A 24,729-nucleotide genomic window follows, 5' to 3' on the forward strand; every position below is an offset into this window, starting at 1 on the left:
GAACCAGCTGACGGTGCTGGAACCAGGTGGTGGACCCGAAGGCCCACAGGAGAGGAGAGAACAGCTAGGCCGCGAGGCAGCCGCAGTTACCGAACCCCAACAGTCCTACAGGGGGAGCTGGGCCTACTGGCACTACAGAACCAGCCTTGACTACCAGTTCACGCAGCCCACATAGGAAGCTCCTAAACTGGAGGCACCCTGGAGTTGGCTAACCCGACTGCAACACGACGGGGCAAACATAGGCGTCTCAGCGAGTTTGACACACACCGGAAACAGCTGACGGTGCTGAAACCAGGTTTGGCACGACGGAGTACCTGTGACAAAAACACTGCCGAGAACCAGCTGGCGGTGCTGGAACCCAGATGCGTTGCCCCAGTGTGCAAGAGCCAATGGCACGACCGAGGACCAGCTGACGGTGCTGGAACACGGTTACTAAGCTGTAGGTGCCAGCGCTTAAAAGCACTACCAAGGACCGCCTGACGTTGGCGGAACTCGGATATCCAGGAGGAGGCACCTAAGCCAAAGGCTCGGCCCGGAACCAGCTGACGGTGCTGGAACCAGGTGGTGGACCCCAAGGCCCACAGGAGAGGAGAGAACAGCTAGGCCGCGAGGCAGCCGCAGTTACCGAACCCCAACAGTCCTACAGGGGGAGCTGGGCCTACTGGCACTACAGAACCAGCCTTGACTACCAGTTCACGCAGCCCACATAGGAAGCTCCTAAACTGGAGGCACCCTGGAGTTGGCTAACCCGACCACACCACGACGGGGCAAGCATAGGCGTCTCAGTGGGCTTGACACAACCCGGAAACAGCTGACGGTGCTGAAACCAGGCTTGGCACGAGGGAGTACCTGTGACAAGAACACTGCCGAGAACCAGCTGGCGGTGCTGGAACCCAGATGCGTTGCCCCAGTGTGCAAGAGCCAATGGCACGACCGAGGACCAGCTGGCGGTGCTGGAACCCGGTTACTAAGCTGTAGGTGCCCGCACTTAAAAGCACTACCAAGGACCGCCTGACGTTGGCGGAACTCGGATACCCAGGAGGAGGCACCTAAGCCAAAGGCTCGGCCTGGAACCAGCTGACGGTGCTGGAACCAGGTGGTGGACCCCAAGGCCCACAGGAGAGGAGAGAACAGCTAGGCCGCGAGGCAGCCGCAGTTACCGAACCCCAACAGTCCTACAGGGGGAGCTGGGCCTACTGGCACTACAGAACCAGCCTTGACTACCAGTTCACGCAGCCCACATAGGAAGCTCCTAAACTGGAGGCACCCTGGAGTTGGCTAACCCGACCGCACCACGACGGGGCAAGCATAGGCGTCTCAGTGAGCTTGACACAACCCGGAAACAGCTGACGGTGCTGAAACCAGGCTTGGCACGAGGGAGTACCTGTGACAAGAACACTGCCGAGAACCAGCTGGCGGTGCTGGAACCCAGATGCGTTGCCCCAGTGTGCAAGAGCCAATGGCACGACCGAGGACCAGCTGGCGGTGCTGGAACCTGTTATGTTTGCTAATGACAGGTGTTTGAAGGCAATCCAGAAACACAGTGTGCTTAGCGATCAGAGCGCACACAGTGATCTGACAAATACCCAAAAATACAAGAACGAGCTCTGAGACGTGGAAACTCTGTAGACTGCACACCTGATCCTATCCTAAACACAACTAAAAGCGGCTGTGGATTGCGCCTAACAACTACCTAGGCAACTCGGCACAGCCTAAGAAACTAGCTAGCCTGAAGATAGAAAAATAGGCCTGACTTGCCCCAGAGAAATTCCCCAAAGGAAAAGGCAGCCCCCCACATATAATGACTGTGAGTAAGATGAAAAGACAAAACGTAGGGATGAAATAGATTCAGCAAAGTGGGGCCCGATATTCTAGGACAGAGCGAGGATAGTAAAGCGAACTTTGCAGTCTACAAAAAACCCTAAAGCAAAACCACGCAAAGGGGGCAAAAAAAACCCACCGTGCCGAACTAACGGCACGGCGGTACACCCTTTGCGTCTCAGAGCTTCCAGCAAAACAAAAGACAAGCTGGACAGAAAAAAAGCAACAAAAAAGCAAAAAGCACTTAGCTATACAGAGCAGCAGGTCACAGGAACAATCAGGAGAAGCTCAGATCCAACACTGAAACATTGACAAGGAGCAAGGATAGCAGCATCAGGCGGAGTTAAGTAATGAAGCAGTTAACGAGCTCACCAGAACACCTGAGGGAGGAAGCTCAGAAGCTGCAGTACCACTTGTGACCACAGGAGTGAATTCAGCCACAGAATTCACAACAGTACCCCCCCCTTGAGGAGGGGTCACCGAACCCTCACCAGAGCCCCCAGGCCGACCAGGATGAGCCGCATGAAAGGCACGAACAAGATCGGAAGCATGAACATCAGAGGCAAAAACCCAGGAATTATCTTCCTGAGCATAACCCTTCCATTTAACCAGATACTGGAGTTTCCGTCTAGAAACACGAGAATCCAAAATCTTCTCCACAATATACTCCAATTCCCCCTCCACCAAAACCGGGGCAGGAGGCTCAACAGATGGAACCATAGGTGCCACGTATCTCCGCAACAACGACCTATGGAATACATTATGTATGGAAAAGGAGTCTGGGAGGGTCAAACGAAAAGACACAGGATTGAGAACCTCAGAAATCCTATACGGACCAATAAAAACGAGGTTTAAATTTAGGAGAGGAAACCTTCATAGGAATATGACAAGAAGATAACCAAACCAGATCCCCAACACGAAGTCGGGGACCCACACGGCGTCTGCGATTAGCGAAAAGTTGAGCTTTCTCCTGGGACAAGATCAAATTGTCCACTACCTGAGTCCAGATCTGCTGCAACCTATCCACCACAGAATCCACACCAGGACAGTCCGAAGACTCAACCTGTCCTGAAGAGAAACGAGGATGGAACCCAGAATTGCAAAAAAATGGAGAAACCAAGGTAGCCGAGCTGGCCCGATTATTAAGGGCGAACTCAGCCAACGGCAAAAAGGACACCCAATCATCCTGGTCTGCAGAAACAAAACATCTCAGATATGTTTCCAAGGTCTGATTGGTTCGTTCGGTCTGGCCATTAGTCTGAGGATGGAAAGCCGAGGAAAAGGATAGGTCAATGCCCATCCTACCACAAAAGGCTCGCCAGAACCTTGAAACAAACTGGGAACCTCTGTCAGAAACAATATTCTCAGGAATGCCATGCAACCGAACCACATGCTGAAAGAACAAAGGTACCAAATCAGAGGAGGAAGGTAATTTAGCCAAGGGCACCAGATGGACCATTTTAGAAAAGCGATCACAGTCCACCCAAATGACTGACATCTTTTGAGAAACGGGAAGGTCAGAAATGAAATCCATCGAAATATGTGTCCAAGGCCTCTTTGGGACCGGCAAGGGCAAAAGCAACCCACTGGCACGAGAACAGCAGGGCTTAGCCCTAGCACAAATCCCACAGGACTGCACAAAAGTACGTACATCCCGTGACAGAGATGGCCACCAGAAGGATCTAGCCACTAACTCTCTGGTACCAAAGATTCCAGGATGACCAGCCAACACCGAACAATGAAGTTCAGAGATAAGTTTATTAGTCCACCTATCAGGGACGAACAGTTTCTCTGCTGGACAACGATCAGGTTTATTCGCCTGAAATTTTTGCAGCACCCGCCGCAAATCAGGGGAGATGGCAGACACAATGACTCCTTCCTTGAGGATACCCGCTGGCTCAGATAAACCCGGAGAGTCGGGCACAAAACTCCTAGACAGAGCATCCGCCTTCACATTTTTAGAGCCCGGAAGGTACGAAATCACAAAGTCGAAGCGGGCAAAAAATAACGACCAACGGGCCTGTCTAGGATTCAAGCGCTTGGCAGACTCGAGATAAGTCAAGTTCTTATGATCAGTCAATACCACCACGCGATGCTTAGCTCCTTCAAGCCAATGACGCCACTCCTCGAATGCCCACTTCATGGCCAGCAACTCTCGATTGCCCACATCATAATTACGCTCAGCGGGCGAAAACTTCCTGGAAAAGAAAGCACATGGTTTCATCACTGAGCAATCAGAACCTCTCTGTGACAAAACCGCCCCTGCTCCAATCTCAGAAGCATCAACCTCGACCTGGAACGGAAGAGAAACATCTGGCTGACACAACACAGGGGCAGAACAAAAACGACGCTTCAACTCCTGAAAAGCTTCCACAGCAGCAGAAGACCAATTAACCAAATCAGCACCCTTCTTGGTCAAATCGGTCAATGGTTTGGCAATGCTAGAAAAATTACAGATGAAGCGACGATAAAAATTAGCAAAGCCCAGGAACTTTTGCAGACTTTTCAGAGATGTCGGCTGAATCCAATCCTGGATGGCTTGGACCTTAACTGGATCCATCTCGATAGTAGAAGGGGTAAAGATGAACCCCAAAAATGAAACTTTCTGCACACCGAAGAGACACTTTGATCCCTTCACAAACAAAGAGTTAGCACGCAGGACCTGAAAAACCATTCTGACCTGCTTCACATGAGACTCCCAATCATCTGAGAAGATCAAAATGTCATCCAAGTAAACAATCAGGAATTTATCCAGATACTCACGGAAGATGTCATGCATAAAAGACTGAAACACAGATGGAGCATTGGCAAGTCCGAACGGCATCACTAGATACTCAAAATGACCCTCGGGCGTATTGAATGCAGTTTTCCATTCATCTCCTTGCCTGATTCTCACCAGATTATACGCACCACGAAGATCTATCTTAGTGAACCAACTAGCCCCCTTAATCCGAGCAAACAAGTCAGATAACAATGGCAAGGGATACTGAAATTTAACAGTGATCTTATTAAGAAGGCAGTAATCAATACACGGTCTCAGCGAACCATCCTTCTTGGCTACAAAGAAGAACCCTGCTCCCAGTGGTGATGACGATGGGCGAATATGTCCCTTCTCCAGGGATTCCTTCACATAACTGCGCATAGCGGCGTGTTCGGGCACGGATAAATTAAATAATCGACCTTTAGGGAATTTACTACCAGGAATCAAATTGATAGCACAATCACAATCCCTATGCGGAGGTAGAGCATCGGACTTGGGCTCTTCAAATACATCCTGATAATCAGACAAGAACTCTGGGACCTCAGAAGGGGTGGATGACGAAATCGACAAAAATGGAACATAACCATGTACCCCCTGACAACCCCAGCTGGATACCGACATGGAATTCCAATCCAATACTGGATTATGGGTTTGTAGCCATGGCAACCCCAACACGACCACATCATGCAGATTATGCAACACCAGAAAGCGAATAACTTCCTGATGTGCAGGAGCCATGCACATGGTCAGCTGGGCCCAGTATTGAGGTTTATTCTTGGCCAAAGGTGTAGCATCAATTCCTCTCAATGGAATAGGACACCGCAAAGGCTCCAAGAAAAACCCACAACGTTTAGCATAATCCAAATCCATCAGATTCAGGGCAGCGCCCGAATCCACAAACGCCATGACAGAAAACGACGACAAAGAGCATATCAAGGTAATGGACAGAAGGAATTTGGACTGTACAGTACCAATGACGGCAGACCTAGCGGACCGCTTAGTGCGCTTAGGACAATCAGAAATAGCATGAGTGGAATCACCACAGTAGAAACACAGACCATTCAGACGTCTGTATTCCTGCCGTTCAACTCTAGTCATAGTCCTATCGCACTGCATAGGCTCAGGTTTAACCTCAGGCAGTACCGCCAAATGGTGCACAGATTTACGCTCGCGCAAGCGTCGACCGATCTGAATGGCCAAAGACAAAGACTCATTCAAACCAGCAGGCATAGGAAATCCCACCATGACATCCTTAAGAGCCTCAGAGAGACCCTTTCTGAACAAAGCTGCCAGCGCAGATTCATTCCACTGAGTGAGTACTGACCATTTCCTAAATTTCTGACAATATACTTCTATATCATCCGGACCCTGGCACAAAGCCAGCAAATTTTCCTCAGCCTGATCCACTGAATTAGGCTCATCGTACAGCAATCCGAGAGCCAGGAAAAACGCATCGACACTACTCAATGCAGGGTCTCCTGGCGCAAGAGAAAATGCCCAGTCTTGAGGGTCGCCGCGCAAAAAAGAAATAATAATCAAAACCTGTTGAATAGGATTACCAGAAGAATGAGGTTTCAAGGCCAGAAATAGCTTACAATTATTTTTGAAACTTAGAAACTTAGTTCTATCTCCAAAAAACAAATCAGGAATAGGAATTCTTGGTTCTAACATAGATTTCTGATCAATAGTATCTTGAATTTTTTGTACATTTATAACGAGATTATCCATTGAAGAGCACAGACCCTGAATATCCATGTCCACACCTGTGTCCAGAATCACCCAAATGTCTAGGGGAAAAAAAAAAGTGAACACAGAGCAGAAAAAAAAAAAAAAAAATGATGTCAGAACTTTTTCTTTCCCTCTATTGAGAATCATTAGTTTGGCTCCTTGTACTGTTATGTTTGCTAATGACAGGTGTTATGAAGGCAATCCAGAAACACAGTGTGCTAAGCGATCAGAGCGCACACAGTGATCTGACAAATACCCAAAAATACAAGAACGAGCTCTGAGACGTGGAAACTCTGTAGACTGCACACCTGATCCTATCCTAAACACAACTAAAAGCGGCTGTGGATTGCGCCTAACAACTACCTAGGCAACTCGGCACAGCCTAAGAAACTAGCTAGCCTGAAGATAGAAAAATAGGCCTGACTTGCCCCAGAGAAATTCCCCAAAGGAAAAGGCAGCCCCCCACATATAATGACTGTGAGTAAGATGAAAAGACAAAACGTAGGGATGAAATAGATTCAGCAAAGTGGGGCCCGATATTCTAGGACAGAGTGAGGACAGTAAAGCGAACTTTGCAGTCTACAAAAAACCCTAAAGCAAAACCACGCACAGGGGGCAAAAAAACCCACCGTGCCGAACTAACGGCACGGCGGTACACCCTTTGCGTCTCAGAGCTTCCAGCAAAACAAAAGACAAGCTGGACAGAAAAAAAGCAACAAAAAAGCAAAAAGCACTTAGCTATACATAGCAGCAGGTCACAGGAACAATCAGGAGAAGCTCAGATCCAACACTGAAACATTGACAAGGAGCAAGGATAGCAGCATCAGGCGGAGTTAAGTAATGAAGCAGTTAACGAGCTCACCAGAACACCTGAGGGAGGAAGCTCAGAAGCTGCAGTACCACTTGTGACCACAGGAGTGAATTCAGCCACAGAATTCACAACACACGGAGACCGTGCAGACAGCCGTAAACGGCGCTGCAAGGCCCAAAAACCCCCCTCTAGGTTATCCTATGTAGTGTTTTTCCACAATAGAGCTGGAGACTGGTGGAAAAACACTAATAGGAAATTTGAGAAAAAATGTGCAGCAGGCTGCACTAAGAGCAAAAAAGGACAACTGTGTGAGGCAGTGTGAACCCCCCCTGAGCTGAATACAACCGGGTATATGGCTGCACACAGACTACAGAGTGAGCTGCACACATACACACACACAGAGACCTTGCAGAACGCTGTTAAAACAGCGCTGCAAGGCAAGAGCAAGGTGAACAGTGAAGAACACACAGCGTTTTGCTAAATTAGCCTTTGGAAAGGAAAATAAAGCAATTAGCTAGCTCGACTGGCCCTCAGTTAGAACACAGCGTCCTGTCCCTAACTGAAATCACAGCAGAGTGAGCGCAAAATGGCGGCAGCGTTTTTTATAGTGCAGAGTGACATCATTTCAGCAGCCAATCCAAGCCTTGCCAGTACTTACATGCCCACCATGCTAAACAGGATGTGCCCACACTTCCAATCATTCCTCATTGGCTGCTGCGTTCAATTTGAATTCTGGGAACTTCCGATTCCGGTATCCGATACGCGGGAAGTATCGGAATTCGGTATCGGAATTCCGATACCGCAAATATCGGCCGATACCCGATACTTGCGGTATCGGAATGCTCAACACTAGTTGTGAGCATTTCTCAAGTAAGAATCACCATTGTTTTTTCTGGAGTCGAAATGTCACATTTGAGATGGGACAATACAAGTATTTCCATATATATAGGTATGGTAGAAATTAAACCTGGCCACAGTGATTGAAGGGGTAGTTTTTACTATGGTGGGCACAAAAATGGTCATTGTTATGGTGGAGGCACTTTTACTTCACTTCAGGCATAATGGTGTGCATTATTGGTATATTGAGGCCCTCAATATTCACAGAACTGCTACATCTACAGCAGAGAAAACTTAGCTTCATTCAAATGCCATCAAGCAGCCCAGAGTCTGGAGGAAAGAAGGTTTAAGCATAATCACAGACGCGGATTCTTTACTGTAAGAGCAGTGAGACTATGGAACTCTCTGCCGTATGATTTTGTAATGAGTGATTCATTACTTAAATTTAAGAGGGGACTGGATACCTTTCTTGAAAAGTATAATGTTGCAGGTTATATATACTAGATTCCTTGATAGGGCATTGATCAAGGGAACTAATCTGATTGCCGTATGTGGAGTTAGGAAGGAATTTTTTCCCCAAATGTGGAGGTTACTATTTGCCACATGGGTTTTTTTTGCCTTCCTCTGGATCAACATGTTAGGGCATGTTAGGTTAGGCTATGGGTTGAACTAGATGGACTTAAAGTTTTACTTCAACCTTAATAACTATGTTACTATCTTATGTTACCTGACTTGAAAAATAGTTTGCAGCATGTAGTAATCCATTGCTGCACTGTCACTTTACTTTGCTATGGATTGGATTCACCGCTGCACTGTCACTTTATTTTGACATGGATAGAAATAATGTATTTTTGCCTGTGACGCCTTTTTTGTTTTAACTTTAATAAAATTTTGAGATAACTTATTCTATGGTGGATGGACTACTCTTTTTTCTTGCATGTTTACAAAATAGTGTGTTTTAGAGGCCTGATAAATAGGCCACAAACAGATTCTTCTGTTATTAACATCTTACACTGAGGGACCTAACTTGAAAAATAGTTTTTAGCATCTAGTGTGTTATAGAGGCCTGATCCTTGGTTAAAACAAATTATTATGTTATTAACGTCATACAGCAAGGGACCTGAGTTTAAAAATAGTTTGTAGCATCTAGTGTGTTATAGAGGCCTGCTACATAGGCCACAAACAAATTATTCTGTTATTAACGTCATACAGCTTTATTATACAGTGCATAGTGAAATGGGGGGGGGGACTAGAAGACTTAGGACTTAGTTTCGAAACGTGCATCGGGGTGTGCTCCACACTATACCGGGGATCGCCATAGAACACATAATCTTAAAAATATACATATTAACGTATTGGGGGCCTTTTAGGCCCTCGTGCACATAATGTAGAAAAACACACTTAAATAACTTTCACAAGTTTATTTCAAAATTGCTCAATAAACTATGAATAGTGGACAAAATTTTAATTATAATTTTTCACAGAAAACACCAAAAAATCTTTATTTTCCCAAATTTCACACATAGACATGAAAACACACAAAAACGCATAGAAATCTATAGCAAACTAGCTGCAGCTACATTTTTATTCTAACTTTATTCTCTATTATATTAGTCTTCCAAACAATTCTGACATGTTATTTTTTTAGAAGTTTTGTGCAATTTTTGATAAATATGTTCCAGATATAACTGATAGGGGCTAATTTGTCTGTTTCAAACCTCGCTGCACGAGTTCGCTTATCATCAAAGCAAATGATTGTTCTAATTTCCTCATATCTGCCCACTGACATTGTCGCCTTATAGTGTGGATCAGAAAGTGGATCCAGAAATATTTCTCGTATTGGGACATCATACGATTTTTGACTCCCTGCCAGCAGTAAAAGTCCAATATATGCATAAAGTTCCTCTTTTGAGATATTTTTCCAGGACTTATTTTTTGCAGAAGCGATACGTCTTCCTTCTAGGTTTGAACATAACAGGACCTCTTCTGCAGTATTGTCAGAAAAATAAGTACAGAATACATCTTTAGGGGTAAAGTAACTGGGACTTCCCACAGTTCCTTGAGCCTGTCTCACAATATTGTGTGTTGGAGTACGTCCGACTAATGTAGGATTACTGTCCCAAAAAACAATCGTTTTGGATGTTCTGCTTATCACTTCTTGAGGATCCACTAGATTCACTTCTTCATCATCAGAAGAATCACTGGATGGGGATGTTTGATTAGCTGGTGGCAGATATTCTTCATCAGACAAAGATAGTTCACTTTCATCATCACTTTGAAACATAATCGCTTCAATCTCTTGGTCAGTCAGACACTTGGAGGAAGAGTGTGCCATTGCTGACTAGATGTTAGCAAACTAAAAGAAAAAACAATGAACAGAATCAGGGTTGTCCACTCTTTGCTTGTGTGTGGCACACTGTAAGTGTAATGTCCCCCCTTCTTCCTCTCACCCTCAGCAGCTCTTACCTTTTATACTTTTAGGTGGTGTACAAATCTCTGGATTTTTGTGGCTCACAAGCTCTAGCCTATGCAAGCTTCTTAGAAACAGAAACTGAAAATGAATCAGATTTCCTCTCAACAGCTTATCTTATCACAGGTCCTTCAGCAATTAGCTCACAGTGTATACTGTCCTCAGTACTCTATACACAGCTCATTACTGTGTTCCGAAGGACCTGAGGTGATGTCATGGCCTTATCACTCCTTCCAAAAATCACATGACATCCTCACATGTTATTATCCACACCCAGGCCCCTCCACCAGCCTTACTGAGTACAAATAAAGTAACTTGAGACACAAACACTACTGAGAACATGATAAAAATAGCGGGGGCCTAAAAGGCCCCCAATTCGTACAGATGTAGTTTTCACCAAACAAGCATTGTTACACCATAATGTCTATGAAAAAAATTATATGAACAACTGGATATTATCAACAACGACATACTTAAGGAATACCTGGAGTTTCAAAATTATAACTAAAGTAATTTTGCAGATAATAGCAAAAATGTAAGCATGGGGGCCTAAAAGGCCCCCAATATGCGTTCTAGGGTTAACCAATCTCCTACACTACCTCCTTTAAAGTTGTCGGCTGCTATTTATATATGTTATTTGCAGTCAGTTTGCCTTAAATATGTTCTCCTCAATGGGGGATCCACTATTATTTTTTATCTACTTGGGATATGGACCAAATACATTATTTTATACCTCATATTTGGATTTATCAGTATATAACGTTTGATTTTTTTGTTTATTCAGATTGATTTATGGTACAGCATTACCAATCTGTTGGATCTATTTTTTGTGATTAATTTATATTTTACATTTTTTAAAAAAATATATATTTTTTCTATTATTCTTTAATCCAACATATATGCTATATATATTTACATTTGTATATATCTTCATTATATTATTTCATGATTTTTCTGGGCGGTCCCTGATTTTTTTACTGTTTATGGTGTTATTTTTATTGATTAGATTTTATTTCATCTCAGTGTGGGCACTCTTGCACTATGTATCAATTTGCCTTAAATTCTAATAAAGGCATTTTATAATATCCCTTCCTTTTTTGTCCCTTTTATCTCATCGTATTTCACACGTCCTGGGTTCTTTTCTGGTCTTAATTCCGAAAGGTTTGCCATTCAAATCTCTAGACGTAGACGCCTGACGCCCATAATGTGGTGGTGCACCATATTATGGGTGTCAGGTCTGAAAATTCCTACATGAACAGTTTCCTGGAAAGTGAATTGGTCATCCCGGGCCAGTTGAATGGCCACCAAGGTCTCCCTTTCTGACCTCCTTACACTTTTATCTTTGGGGTCATCTGAAGGCAATTGTCTATGCTGTGAAGATACGAGATGTGCAGCTTCTGAAACAACAGATGCTGGAAGCCTGTGCTAGCATTTCTTCTGCGATGTTGCTATCAGTGTGTCAGGAGTAGGAGAAGAGGGGTTCCTTGACAATTCAACACGATGGGCAGCACTTTGAACACATTTTATAAGTGGTCATAAACTTGTAAATAACTCATGAAAGAATAAGGTTATGTTAAAACCAAGTACACCATGGGAGTGGCCTAGCACTGTACATGAAAGGCTGCAGAAACTTGATGCTCTCACTTTGATCCCCTTAAAAAGGAATACAAAGGCGATTTCTGAGGCAAAAAAAAAGATTTTTATGTTTACCCTATCTGCCCAGACGACTGACCACAATTTAAGACCAAAAAGGACCTTCTGGTGAGGATCTTTCTAAAGTTGTCAGGAAAGACGCCATCCCTGCCTGCAAAGAGAGAGCGGGACCCACCATTTTGACCTTAGAACTACAGACATTCTGTGGCCTCATGCGGCGGTAGATCTAAGTACTGCAAAACACAGGAGCCAGTGTCATCAACTGAATGCTGGACTGCTCCGGACTCCCTTCTCCGTCAGAAGATCACCTCCCTCACTACACCTACTGCAGCCAGGTTCCCCCGCCAAACCCGTCATTTTGCAAGGGAAGAAGGAACCATCCTCTGGGTACAGATGGCTGCGAAGATCCACTAGGTAGCGCATCACCTCTGGTCCTGACGCCCCTCTCCCCAGAGCTACACCAAAGGAGGACCTGCAATACTCAACCGGCTGCTGGACACCCCAGGGCCGTTTCTTTTTCGTGGGGGTCCACATTCCCGACGCGTCTCCTGCTAACTTGGTCTCCGCTGCTGATGGGAAGCAAGCTGCAGAAAAAGAATCATCCTCCTGACACCGCCGACGGTGAAGGACCGGCCTCTGACATCGCATCTCCGGGCCCGGCGTCATTATAACTGTGATGCCCCAGGGTCCTGGTCATCACAGTGGCATTGCTTTCCTCACAGAAAGAGTGATGTTATGTTTGGAAGCGATGAAGGATATCTTTTATCAGGTAACCACAATACACACAACATGTTCACATTCCAGGCCACAAGGGGGAGCTTTTGTTCCAATTTACTAGGTAACTCCCCTATATACATTGTGGTTTGGAGGGAAACAGAGTTCAGAAAGTGAGAGACAGAGAAAGTGCCAGGAAGCAGACTGGACCAGTCTGAGGCAGGAAGAACGTATGAAGAGCCGTGCAGCCACGAGAAAGTGCTGCAGCTCCTGGAAAGAGACATACAGAAGGAAAAGACATTGTTCAGTGGGCGTGAATGAGAGCGAAGCACAGGGGAGTGATATCAGGGGAGACCAGCTAAGAGCAGGCTGCCTCCCTCTGATGCGCAGATAACCGGTAGCCGGATAACCAAGGTTGTAAGGAACTCTACGACTTACAGCAGAAACAGGCAGGACAGCTGAACTGCAAGTTACCTGTCTGCCTTAATACCCAGGAGACATGGTGGCACCTATAGAGCCCGGGGCGTGCTAGAGTCCCTGTTAAAAGGCTCAAGTCACCAGTCATAGGGGTTGTGCCCTATCTTATAGGGAGGACAGAGAGAACAACTGTGAGGACCATATGTGAAGCCATAGGCAGTAGGGGACTACAACACCACCGCGCTAGAGGAAGGCTTTTAACTCAACCTGATAAAGGGGACTCTAGATTCGCTTCCAAACCGGCCGGACCCTGCCTGCCCTGTGATCTGGTACCCTGGACTGTGGCTGCCTGACGTCTTCAGTAAACCAGGTAAAGAGACTGCAAACCTGTGTCCTCGTTCTTTACTGTGCCATACACCATCTTCCATCTACACACCGAGAACCCTGGGAATACACTTCACCTGTGGGAAGGTATCTGTAAAAATTCTGCTCTGTATGCCCCCTACAAGGTCATTAATAAATATGTTAAAAAGAAGAGGGCCCAATACTGACCCCTGTGGTACCCCACTGCTAACCGCGACCCAGTCCGAATGTGCTACATTAATAACCACCCTTTGTTTCCTATCCCTGAGCCAGCTCTTAACCCACATATTTTCCCCTATCCCCATTATTCTCATTTTATGTATCAACCTTTTGTGTGGCACCATATCAAAAGCTTTTCAAAAGTCCATATACACTACGTCCACTGCGTTCCCTTGGTCCGGTCCAAAACTTACCTCTTCATAGAAATTGATCAAATTTGTCTGACAGGAACGGTCACGTCCCTAGTAAACCCATGCTGATATTGGGCCATGAGGTTATTCCTCTTCAGATACTCCAGTATAGCATCCCTTAGAATGCCCTCCAGAATTTTACCCACAGTAGAGGTTAAGCTTACTGGCCTATAATTTCCGAGTTCAGTTTTTGTCCCCTTTTTGAATATTGGCACCACATTTGCTATACCCCAGTCATGTGGTACAGATCCTGTTATTTTGGAGTCTTTAAAGATTAAAATTAAAATAATGGTCTATCTATGACAGTACTTAATTCCTGCAGTACTCGGGGGTGTATCCCATCCGGGCCCAGAGATTTGTTAATTTTTGTGATTTTTAGACACCGCCGTACTTCCTGCTGGGTTAAGCAGGTGACGTTTAATGGGGAATTTTTGTTATCACTGATCATATTGTCTGCCATGGAATTTTCTTGTGTAAATACTGATGAAAAAAAGTCACTTAGCATATTGGCTTTTTCCTCATCCTCATCCACCATTTCACCCAGACTATTTTTAAGGGGGCCAACACTATCATTTTTTAGTTTCTTACTATTTACATAGTTAAAGAATATTTTGGGATTATTTTTACTCTCTCTGACAATGAGTCTCTCTGTCTCAATTTTTGCTGCCTTAATTTGCTTTTTACAGAATTTATTTAATTTTCTGTATTTATTTAATGCCTCATCACTACCTACTTCCTTTAATTCTCTAAATGCTTTCTTTTTGTCACTTATTGCGCCCCTTACAGCTCTATTTAGCCATATTGGTTTCCTCCTATTTCTAGTATGTTTATTCCCATACGGTATATACTGTGCACAGGTCCTATCCAGGATGCTAATAAACGTCTCCCATTTTCTTCGTGTATTTTTATGTCTCAGGATATCGTCCAAGTTAATTGCACCAAGATCCTCTCTCATCCGTTGGAAATTTGCCCTCCTGCAGTTTAGTGTCCTTGTAACCCCTCTATTACACATCTTATTTAAGGATACATGAAAACTTTTTCTTTTGTGATCACTATTCCCCAAGTGACCCCCAAGACTTATATTTGATATGCGGTCTGGCCTGTTGGTTAATATTAGGTCTAGCAGTGCCCCCCTTCTTGTTGGGTCCTGAACCAGTTGTGAAAGGTAATTGTCTCTCATAGTTGTCAAAAACCGATTACCTTTGCTGGAACTGCAGGTTTCTGTTCCCCAATCTATTTCAGGGTAGTTGAAGTCCCCCATAATAATGACTTCTCCTTGAGTCGCAGCTTCATCTATTTGCTTTATAAAGATATTCTCCGTTGCTTGCATTATTTTTGGAGACTTATACCTAACCCCTTTCAGTAATTTATTATTTTTCCCCCTCCCCTTATCTCCACCCACAGGGACTCTACATTTTCATTAGACTCACCTATATTATCACGCAAGATGGACTTTAAGGATGATTTTACATATAGACACACATTCTCGTTCTTTACTGTGCCATACACCATCTTCCATCTACACACCGGGAGCCCTGGGCATACACTTCACCTGTGGGAAGTTATACCATCTAGCTGCCATAACATCACCCCAGAGGACCCCTTAAAGCAGCATCGGTCCCCACTGACCAAATACCACAGGTGACGTCATACGAACATAAAGTTTATTCAATTTCCCTTTTACATGGGCACCCCGGGGCACGGACCGGGTCGCCACTGTGACATCGCCCTGAAAACAGACCCGGTGCCAGGTACCCCACGGCCCTGGCGGGCGACTCATAACCAGCGGTGAGTAAGTCTCTCTTACGGAGACCTGAGAACACCCCTGGCAACCAACAACTCCATATTTGGGGAGCCCACACAGATTCTTCTTGAGGGAAACCATTGCCGCACAAGTGACTGAGCATTACAGTACCCCTGCACCTTGGGCTACTGGAATGGGGGCCCCACCTGGCTTGGCGAAGGGCCCTTCTTAAAACATTATCTGAGAGGAAGATAACAGCTTTCCCCCCCAAAACCGCCACCATTTCCCCAGCCTTCTCTGCTAACAGTTAATCCTGCTGTCCCATACCCAACACCATTAGTCATTTAACTTTTATATTTGGAATCCAGGGAGCTTTTCTATACAACTGGATAACGAGATCTTAATTCTTAAACTGTTTAATTATAACTTTATGGTCCTACACTGACACCTAGTGGCCATATAAAAGAACAGTCATCTCAGAATATTGCAGGAACTCTTTGCCCTCAGCATTTCATTTGTCATTTTCGCTACCTTGGTAAAATTTCAGTAAAATGAAGCCCTAATAACTAGTGTTGAGCGATACCGTCCGATATTTGAAAGCATCGGTATCGGATGGTATCAGCCGATATCCGAAAAATATCGGCTATCGCCGATACCAATATCCGATACCAATACAAGTCAATGGGACATCAAGTATCGGAATGTATCCTCATGGATCCCATGGTCTGAAGGAGAGGAAACTCTCCTTCAGGCCCTGGGATCCATATTCATGTGTAAAATAAAGAATAAAAATAAAAAATATTGATATACTTACCCTCTGACGCGCCCTGGTCATCACCGCTGCAACCGCCTTGCTTTCGTTCCGAAGAATGAGCGCGTAAAGGGCCTTCGATGACGTCGCGGCTTGTGATTGGTCGCTGAGTTAAAAAAATTTTTTTTAGATGTGTAAAAAAATAAAAAAAAATTCCTAAATAAAGAAAAAAAAATATTGTTCCCATAAATACATTTCTTTATCTAAATAAAAAAAAACAATAAAAGTACACATATTTAGTATCGCCGTGTCCGTAACGGCCCGACCTATAAAACTGTCCCACTAGTTAACCCCTTCAGTGATCACCGTAAAAAAAAAAACGAGGCAAAAAACAACGCTTTATTATCATACCGCCGAACAAAAAGTGGAATAACACGCGATCAAAAAGACGGATATAAATAACCATGGTACCGCTGAAAACGTCATCTTGTCCCTGCAAAAAAACGAGCTGCCATACAGCATTATCAGCGAAAAGTAAAAAAGTTACAGTCCTCAGAATAAAGCGATGCAAAAATAATTATTTTTTCTATAAAATAGTTTTTATCGTATAAAAAGCGCCATAACATAAAAAAAGATATAAATGAGGTATTGCTGTAATCGTACTAACCCGAAATATAAAACTGCTTTATCCATTTTACCAAACGCGGAATGCCTCCCCCAAAAGAAATTCATGAATAGCTGTTTTTTGGTCATTCTGCCTCACAAAAATCGGAATAAAAAGCGATCAAAAAATGGCACGTGCCCGAAAATGTTACCAATAAAAACGTCAACTCGTCCCACAAAAAACAAGACCTCACATGACTCTGTGGACCAAAATATGGAAAAATTCTAGATCTCAAAATGTGATACCGCAAAAAATATTTTTTTTGCAATATAAAGCATGTTTTAGTGTGTGACGGCTGCCAATCATAAAAATCCGTTAGAAAACCCGCTATAAAAGAAAATCAAACCCCCCTTCATCACCCCCTTAGTTAGGGAAACATAAAAAAAATTTAAAAATGTATTTATTTCCATTTTCCCATTAGGGCTAGGGTTAGGGTTAGGGCTAGGGTTAGGGTTAGGGCTAGGGTTAGGGCTAGGGTTAGGGTTAGGGCTAGGGTTAGGGTTGGGGTTAGGGCTAGGGTTAGGGCTAGGGTTAGGGCTAGGGTTGGGGTTAGGGGTGGGGCTAGGGTTGGGGTTAGGGGTGGGGCTAGGGTTGGGGCTAGGGGCTAAAGTTAGGGTTGGGGCTAAAGTTAGGGTTGGGGCTAAAGTTAGGGTTTGGGCTAAAGTTAGGGTTGGGGCTAAAGTTAGGGTTAGGGTTACATTTACGGTTGGGATTAGGGTTAGGGGTGTGTCAGGGTTAGGGGTTTGGTTTGGGATATGGTTGGGGTTAGGGGTGTGTTGGGGTTAGGGTTTCAGTTAGAATTGGGGGTTTCCACTGCTTAGGCACATCAGGGCTCTCCAAACGCAATATGGCGTCCTATCTCAATTCCAGCCAATTCTGCAATGAAAAAGTAAAACAGTGGTCCTTCCCTTCCGAGCTCTCCCGTGCGCCCAAACAGGGGATTACCCCAACATATGGGGTATCAGCATACTCAGCACAAATTGGACAACAACTATTGGGGTCCAATATCTCTTGTTACCCTTGGGAAAATACAAATTTGGGGGTCTAAAACAACATTTTTGTGGGAAAAAAAATTATTTTCACGACTCTGCGTTACAAACTGTAGTGAAACACTTGGGGGTTCAAAGCTGTCAAAACACATCTAGATAAGTTCCTTAGGGGGTCTACTTTCCCAAATGGTGTCACTTCTGGTGGGTTTATATTGTTTAGGTGCATCAGGGGCTCTGCAAATGCAATGTGACGCCTTCAGACCAATCCATCTAAGTCTACATTCCAAATGGCGCTCCTTCCTTCCTTTCCAAGCTCTGCTATGCGCCCAAACGGTGGTTCTTCCCCACATATGGGATATTAGCCTACTCAGGAGAAATTGGACAACAACTATTGGGGTCCAATTTCTCTTGTTACCCTTGGGAAAATACAAATTTGGGGGTCTTAAAAAAACATTTGTGGGAAAAAAATTAATTTTTATTTTCACGACTCTGCGTTATAAACTGTAGTGAAACACTTGGGGGTTCAAAGCTGTCAAAACACATCTAGATAAGTTCCTTACGGGGTCTACTTTCCAAAATGGCGTCACTTCTGAGGGGTATCTACTGTTTAGGTGCATCAGGGGCTTTGCAAATGCAACGTGTCACCTGCAGACCAATCCATCTAAGTCTGCATTCCAAATGGCGCTCCATCACTTCCGAGCTCTGCCATGCGCACAAACGGTGGTTCCCCCCACATATGGGGTATCAGCATCCTCAGGACAAATTGGATAACAACTTTTGGGGTCAAATTTCTCCTGTTACCCTTGGGAAAATACAAACTGGGGGCTAAAATATAATTTTTGTGAAAATTTTTTATTTTTTTATTTTCACGGCTCTGCATTATAAACTGTACTGAAACACTTGGGGGTTCAAAGCTGTCCAAACACAGCTAGATAAGTTCCTTAGGGGGTCTACTTTCCAAAATGGTGTCACTTGTGGGGGGTTTCAATGTTTAGGCCCATCAGGGGCTCTCCAAACGTGACATGGTGTCCCATCTCAATTCCAGTCAATTTTGCATTGAAAAGTCAAATGGCGCTCCTTCCCTTCTGAGCTCTGCCATGTGCCCAAACAGTGGTTTACTCCCACATGTGGGGTATGGGCATACTCAGAACAAATGGCACAACAACTTTTGGGGTCCAATTTCTTCTCTTACCCTTGGAAAAATAAAAAATTGGGGGCGAAAAGATCATATTTGTGAAAAAATATGATTTTTTTATTTTTACGGCTCTGCATTATAAACTTCTGTGAAGCACTTGGTGGGTTAACCCTGCTGTATGGTTCTGGTCAATATGACCCGAAATGATTTTTGAGACCCTGTCGATTTTTTTATATGAGGATTTGAAACTAGTGGTATCTTGACTTCTCCTCATTTGTGGAGCTCTCTCTCTATATATATTTTTTTGTTTACTTTTTGCTACACGCTGATTGTTACACTTGTACTGTTCGGGTCAATATGACCCGATAGCATTTTATATTGTTCTACAGGTCTCTGATTATTTCTGACTGCAAAAGTTATGTTTTTTTATGTGTACTTCATCTCAAAATGGTGGTGGTTTCACTGTTATTATCAGTAAACAAGTAATTATCTAGTATTATCCATTTGCTGTTTGTGAGAGAGGAGACTGGTTGTCTATTATTCAAAGGTTGGGGGTTTCACTGTCATCAGTAATCAAGTATTTATTTAGTCAGATGCATTTTCAGTTTGTGAGAGAAGACACTGTTGTCTTATAAATTGGACACCAGTCATTTGACTTACACCCTGAAGCTAAAGGAACCGTCACACATAACGATATCATTAACGATATCGTTGCTTTTTGTGATGTAGCAACGATATCGTTAAGGAAATCGTTATGTTTGACAGTGACCAACGATCAGGCCCCTGCTGGGAGATCGTTGGTCGCTGAGGAAAGTCCAGAACTTTATTTCGTCGCTGGACTTCCCGCTGACATCGCTGGATCGGCGTGTGTGACGCCGATCCAGCGATGACTTCACTGGTAACCAGGGTAAACATCGGGTTACTAAGCACAGGGCCGCGCTTAATAACCCGATGTTTACCCTGGTTACCAGCGTAAACGTTAAAAAAACAAACACTACATACTTACCTTCAGCTGTCTGTCCCCGGCGCTGTGCTTCTCTGCACTCCTTCTGCATCCTGTGTCAGCGCTGGCCAGCCGGAAAGCACAGCGGTGACGTCACCACTCTGCTTTCCGGCTGACCGGCGCTGACAGTGCAGAGGAAAGCAGAGCGCCGGAGGACAGACATCTGAAGGTAAGTATGTAGTGTTTGTTTTTTTAACGTTTACGCTGGTAACCAGGGTAAACATCGGGTTACTAAGCGCGGCCCTGCGCTTAGTAACCTGATGTTTACCCTGGTTACCGGGGACCTCGGGATCGTTGGTCACTGGAGAGCTGTCTGTGTGACAGCTCTCCAGTGACCACACAGCGACGCTGCAGCGATCGGCATCGTTGTCGGTATCGCTGCAGCGTCGCTCAGTGTGAAGGTACCTGGGTATCTCCCAGCAGGGGCCTGATCGTTGGTCGCTGTCACACATAACGATTTCCTTAACGATATCGTTGCTACGTCACAAAAAGCAATGATATCGTTATGTGTGAAGGTACCTTAAGTCCTGTGAAACAGACACTGGAATCTGTGAGAGAGATAGCACTGAGCTGTGAATACACATCTTTACAGGTATTCTTTTTTTTTCAAAACTTGGATAAAAATGTTTCTAAAATGTCTATTGACTGACGCTGTGAATACATATCTTTGCAACTATTCTTTTCTTTTCCAAACTTAGGTAATTCTAATGAGCACAATGCACCATGACAATGCCGTAAGTGATAGAGAAGACAGAATGCCTGACATTATTTTGGATTACCAATCGGTGGCCAATGATTTTATTTTATAACATACTGGACGTTTCTGCTTACAATGCATTTGTCTTATGGAGAGAAATCGACCCAGATTGGAACCGGAATAAGCTGCATAAAAGAAGATTATTTCTTGAGAAATTGGGCAAATCCCTGGTTAGGCCATATATTGAGAGCAGAAAAGTGACCCCCAAAAGTGAAGGAGCAACAGCCATTGTAAAAAGTGTCCAGCATGCTCAAGAAAGAGACTCCACATCCACGGCCTCCACCAGCACAGCTACCAGCAGCACAGCTACCAGCAAAAAAAGGAAGAGATGTAGCTTCTGTCCATCTTCCTGTGACAATAAGACTGATCTGACATGTGCTGGATATTCAAAATATCTGTAAAGGACATGTCTTATTATTGTGTTCAGTGTAAAAACGCATGAACATGTTCAGTTTTTCTTTTTTCTTTCTAAAAAGGTTGAATTTTTTATGATTTTTCATTTGTTGATTTATAAATATTGTTTTCAAAAAGATAAATTTCATGTTTTAGTAATGTAAAGCTTCTGTTAGGTCTCGAGTTCCCGCTTCTGCACAGGGGGAATCTCGAGCCATCTCCGCTGCGGTCTCCCATTCTTATCCAGCCGCAGTGGAGTCTGCTCAGCAGGGACGTCAGTCCCAGCGTCTTGCTCAGTCTCACTCTGTACAGAGAGTTACTGCTGCTTCTTCAGCTTCTGCCATTAAAGCCAGTGCTGGTCAGCAGCGAGCGGACTTGTCTGGGACTAAGTCCTTGTCTGCACACACTGAGCATGCCCAGGGCAAGATCTCCCGTTGGAGATCGAGGGTCATGTGCTCAGGCTCTGCAGCACATTCCATTGGTCCTCTTGGCAGGTCTTGGAAGGGCAAAGTTTCTGTGGCCACTTCCTGTGCTGCAACTATATAAACTGCGCATGACCGCACGGCCATGCGCTAGTGTACAATTGTTAATGTGTGTATGTTGTGAGTGCAAGTCGTCCTTGGATACCCCTACCCTATTGAATGTCTGTTCGCGGAAGGTGTATGCTTGCTATCTAGCGCCCGACTTATCCTACAGCACGTATCACACATTACAGCGTCCAGTTGCTGTGACCGCCAGTACGGCGCCGTGCACTTCCTCTGTGCTTTCCTTACCCAAGCCTGGGTGGTTAGTGGCATTCGTCAGTGCGGCACCGCATGCACTCTTGTGCCTTAATATTGTTATTTAGTTTCCTTACACACCCAGTTGCGGTGTTGTGCCAGCAAGGGTCTTATCGGACTTCAATCCTAGTTGGGGTTGAGTTCGCTGACTTCTTGCTCGCGCTCTATGTGCGGTACCGCGGTCCTGTGACGCAACAGGATCGCTTCCTTCACGCTGGGTGAAGTTTAACCCACGTGTGTATACTTATGAGTGCCTGTTATGCTGTGCTATCAGGCAACACAGTGTGCAGTAATCAGCGCACATACAGTGATATGGCAATAACCCAAAAAACAATAGAACAAGCTCTGAGACGTGGAATCTCTGCAGACTGCAATACCTGAACCTATCCTCACACAACTAAAAGCAGCAGTGGATTGCGCCTAACACTACCTATGCAACTCGGCACTGCCTGAGGAGCTGACTAGCCTGAAGATAGAAATACAAGCCTGACTTGCCTCAGAGAAATATCCCAAAGGAATAGGCAGCCCCCCACATATAATGACTGTTAGCAAGATGAAAAGACAATACGTAGGAATGAAATAGATTCAGCAAAGTGAGGCCCGATATTCTAGACAGAGCGAGGATAGCAAAGAGAACTATGCAGTCTACAAAAAACCCTAAAGCAGAACCACGCAAAGGGGAGCAAAAAGACCCACCGTGCCGAACTAACGGCACGGCGGTGCACCCTTTGCGTCTCAGAGCTTCCAGCAAAAGAGAATAGCACAGCTGGACAGAAAAAACGGAAACAAAAACAAAGTAACACTTATCTAGCAGAGCAGCAGGCCACAGGAAAGATGCAGTAGCTCAGATCCAACACTGGAACATTGACAAGGAGCAAGGAAGACAGACTCAGGTGGAGTTAAATAGCAAGGCAGCCAACGAGCTCACCAAAACACCTGAGGGAGGAAGCCCAGAGGCTGCAATACCACTTGTGACCACAGGAGTGAATTCAGCCACAGAATTCACAACAGTACCCCCCCCTTGAGGAGGGGTCACTGAACCCTCACCAGAACCCCCAGGCCGACCAGGATGAGCCACATGAAAGGCACGAACAAGATCTGGGGCATGGACATCAGAGGCAAAAACCCAGGAATTATCCTCCTGAGCATAACCCTTCCATTTGACCAGATACTGGAGTTTCCGTCTAGAGACACGAGAATCCAAAATTTTCTCCACAATATACTCCAATTCCCCCTCCACCAAAACAGGGGCAGGAGGCTCCACAGATGGAACCATAGGTGCCACGTATCTTCTCAACAACGACCTATGGAATACATTATGTATGGAAAAGGAGTCTGGGAGGGTCAGACGAAAAGACACCGGATTGAGAATCTCAGAAATCCTATACGGACCAATAAAACGAGGTTTAAATTTAGGAGAGGAAACCTTTATAGAAATATGACGAGAAGATAACCAAACCAGATCCCCAACACGAAGTCGGGGACCCACACGGCGTCTACGATTAGCGAAAAGCTGAGCCTTCTCCTGGGACAAGGTCAAATTGTCCACTACCTGAGTCCAGATCTGCTGCAACCTGTCCACCACAGAATCCACACCAGGACAGTCCGAAGACTCAACCTGTCCTGAAGAGAAACGAGGATGGAACCCAGAATTGCAGAAAAATGGAGAGACCAAGGTAGCCGAGCTGGCCCGATTATTAAGGGCGAACTCAGCCAACGGCAAAAATGACACCCAATCATCCTGGTCAGCAGAAACAAAACATCTCAGATATGTTTCCAAGGTCTGATTGGTTCGTTCGGTCTGGCCATTAGTCTGAGGATGGAAGGCCGAGGAAAAAGATAGGTCAATGCCCATCCTACCACAAAAGGCTCGCCAGACTCTCGAGACAAACTGGGAACCTCTGTCAGAAACAATATTCTCAGGAATGCCATGCAAACGAACCACATGCTGGAAGAACAAAGGCACCAAATCAGAGGAGGAAGGCAATTTAACCAAGGGCACCAGATGGACCATTTTAGAAAAGCGATCACAGACCACCCAAATGACCGACATCTTTTGAGAAACGGGAAGGTCAGAAATGAAATCCATCGAAATATGTGTCCAAGGCCTCTTCGGGACCGGCAAGGGCAAAAGCAACCCACTGGCACGTGAACAGCAGGGCTTAGCCCTAGCACAAATCCCACAGGACTGCACAAAAGCACGCACATCCCGTGACAGAGATGGCCACCAGAAGGATCTAGCCACTAACTCTCTGGTACCAAAGATTCCTGGATGACCAGCCAGCACTGAACAATGAAGTTCAGAGATAACTTTACTAGTCCACCTATCAGGGACGAACAGTTTCTCGGCCGGACAACGATCAGGTTTATTAGCCTGAAATTTCTGCAACACTCTCCGCAAATCAGGAGAGATGGCAGACACAATGACTCCTTCCTTGAGGATACTCGCCGGCTCAGATAACCCCGGAGAGTCGGGCACAAAACTCCTAGACAGAGCATCCGCCTTCACATTTTTAGAGCCCGGAAGGT

Source organism: Ranitomeya imitator, chromosome 6, assembly GCF_032444005.1.
Source record: "Ranitomeya imitator isolate aRanImi1 chromosome 6, aRanImi1.pri, whole genome shotgun sequence".
Taxonomy (NCBI): domain Eukaryota; kingdom Metazoa; phylum Chordata; class Amphibia; order Anura; family Dendrobatidae; genus Ranitomeya; species Ranitomeya imitator.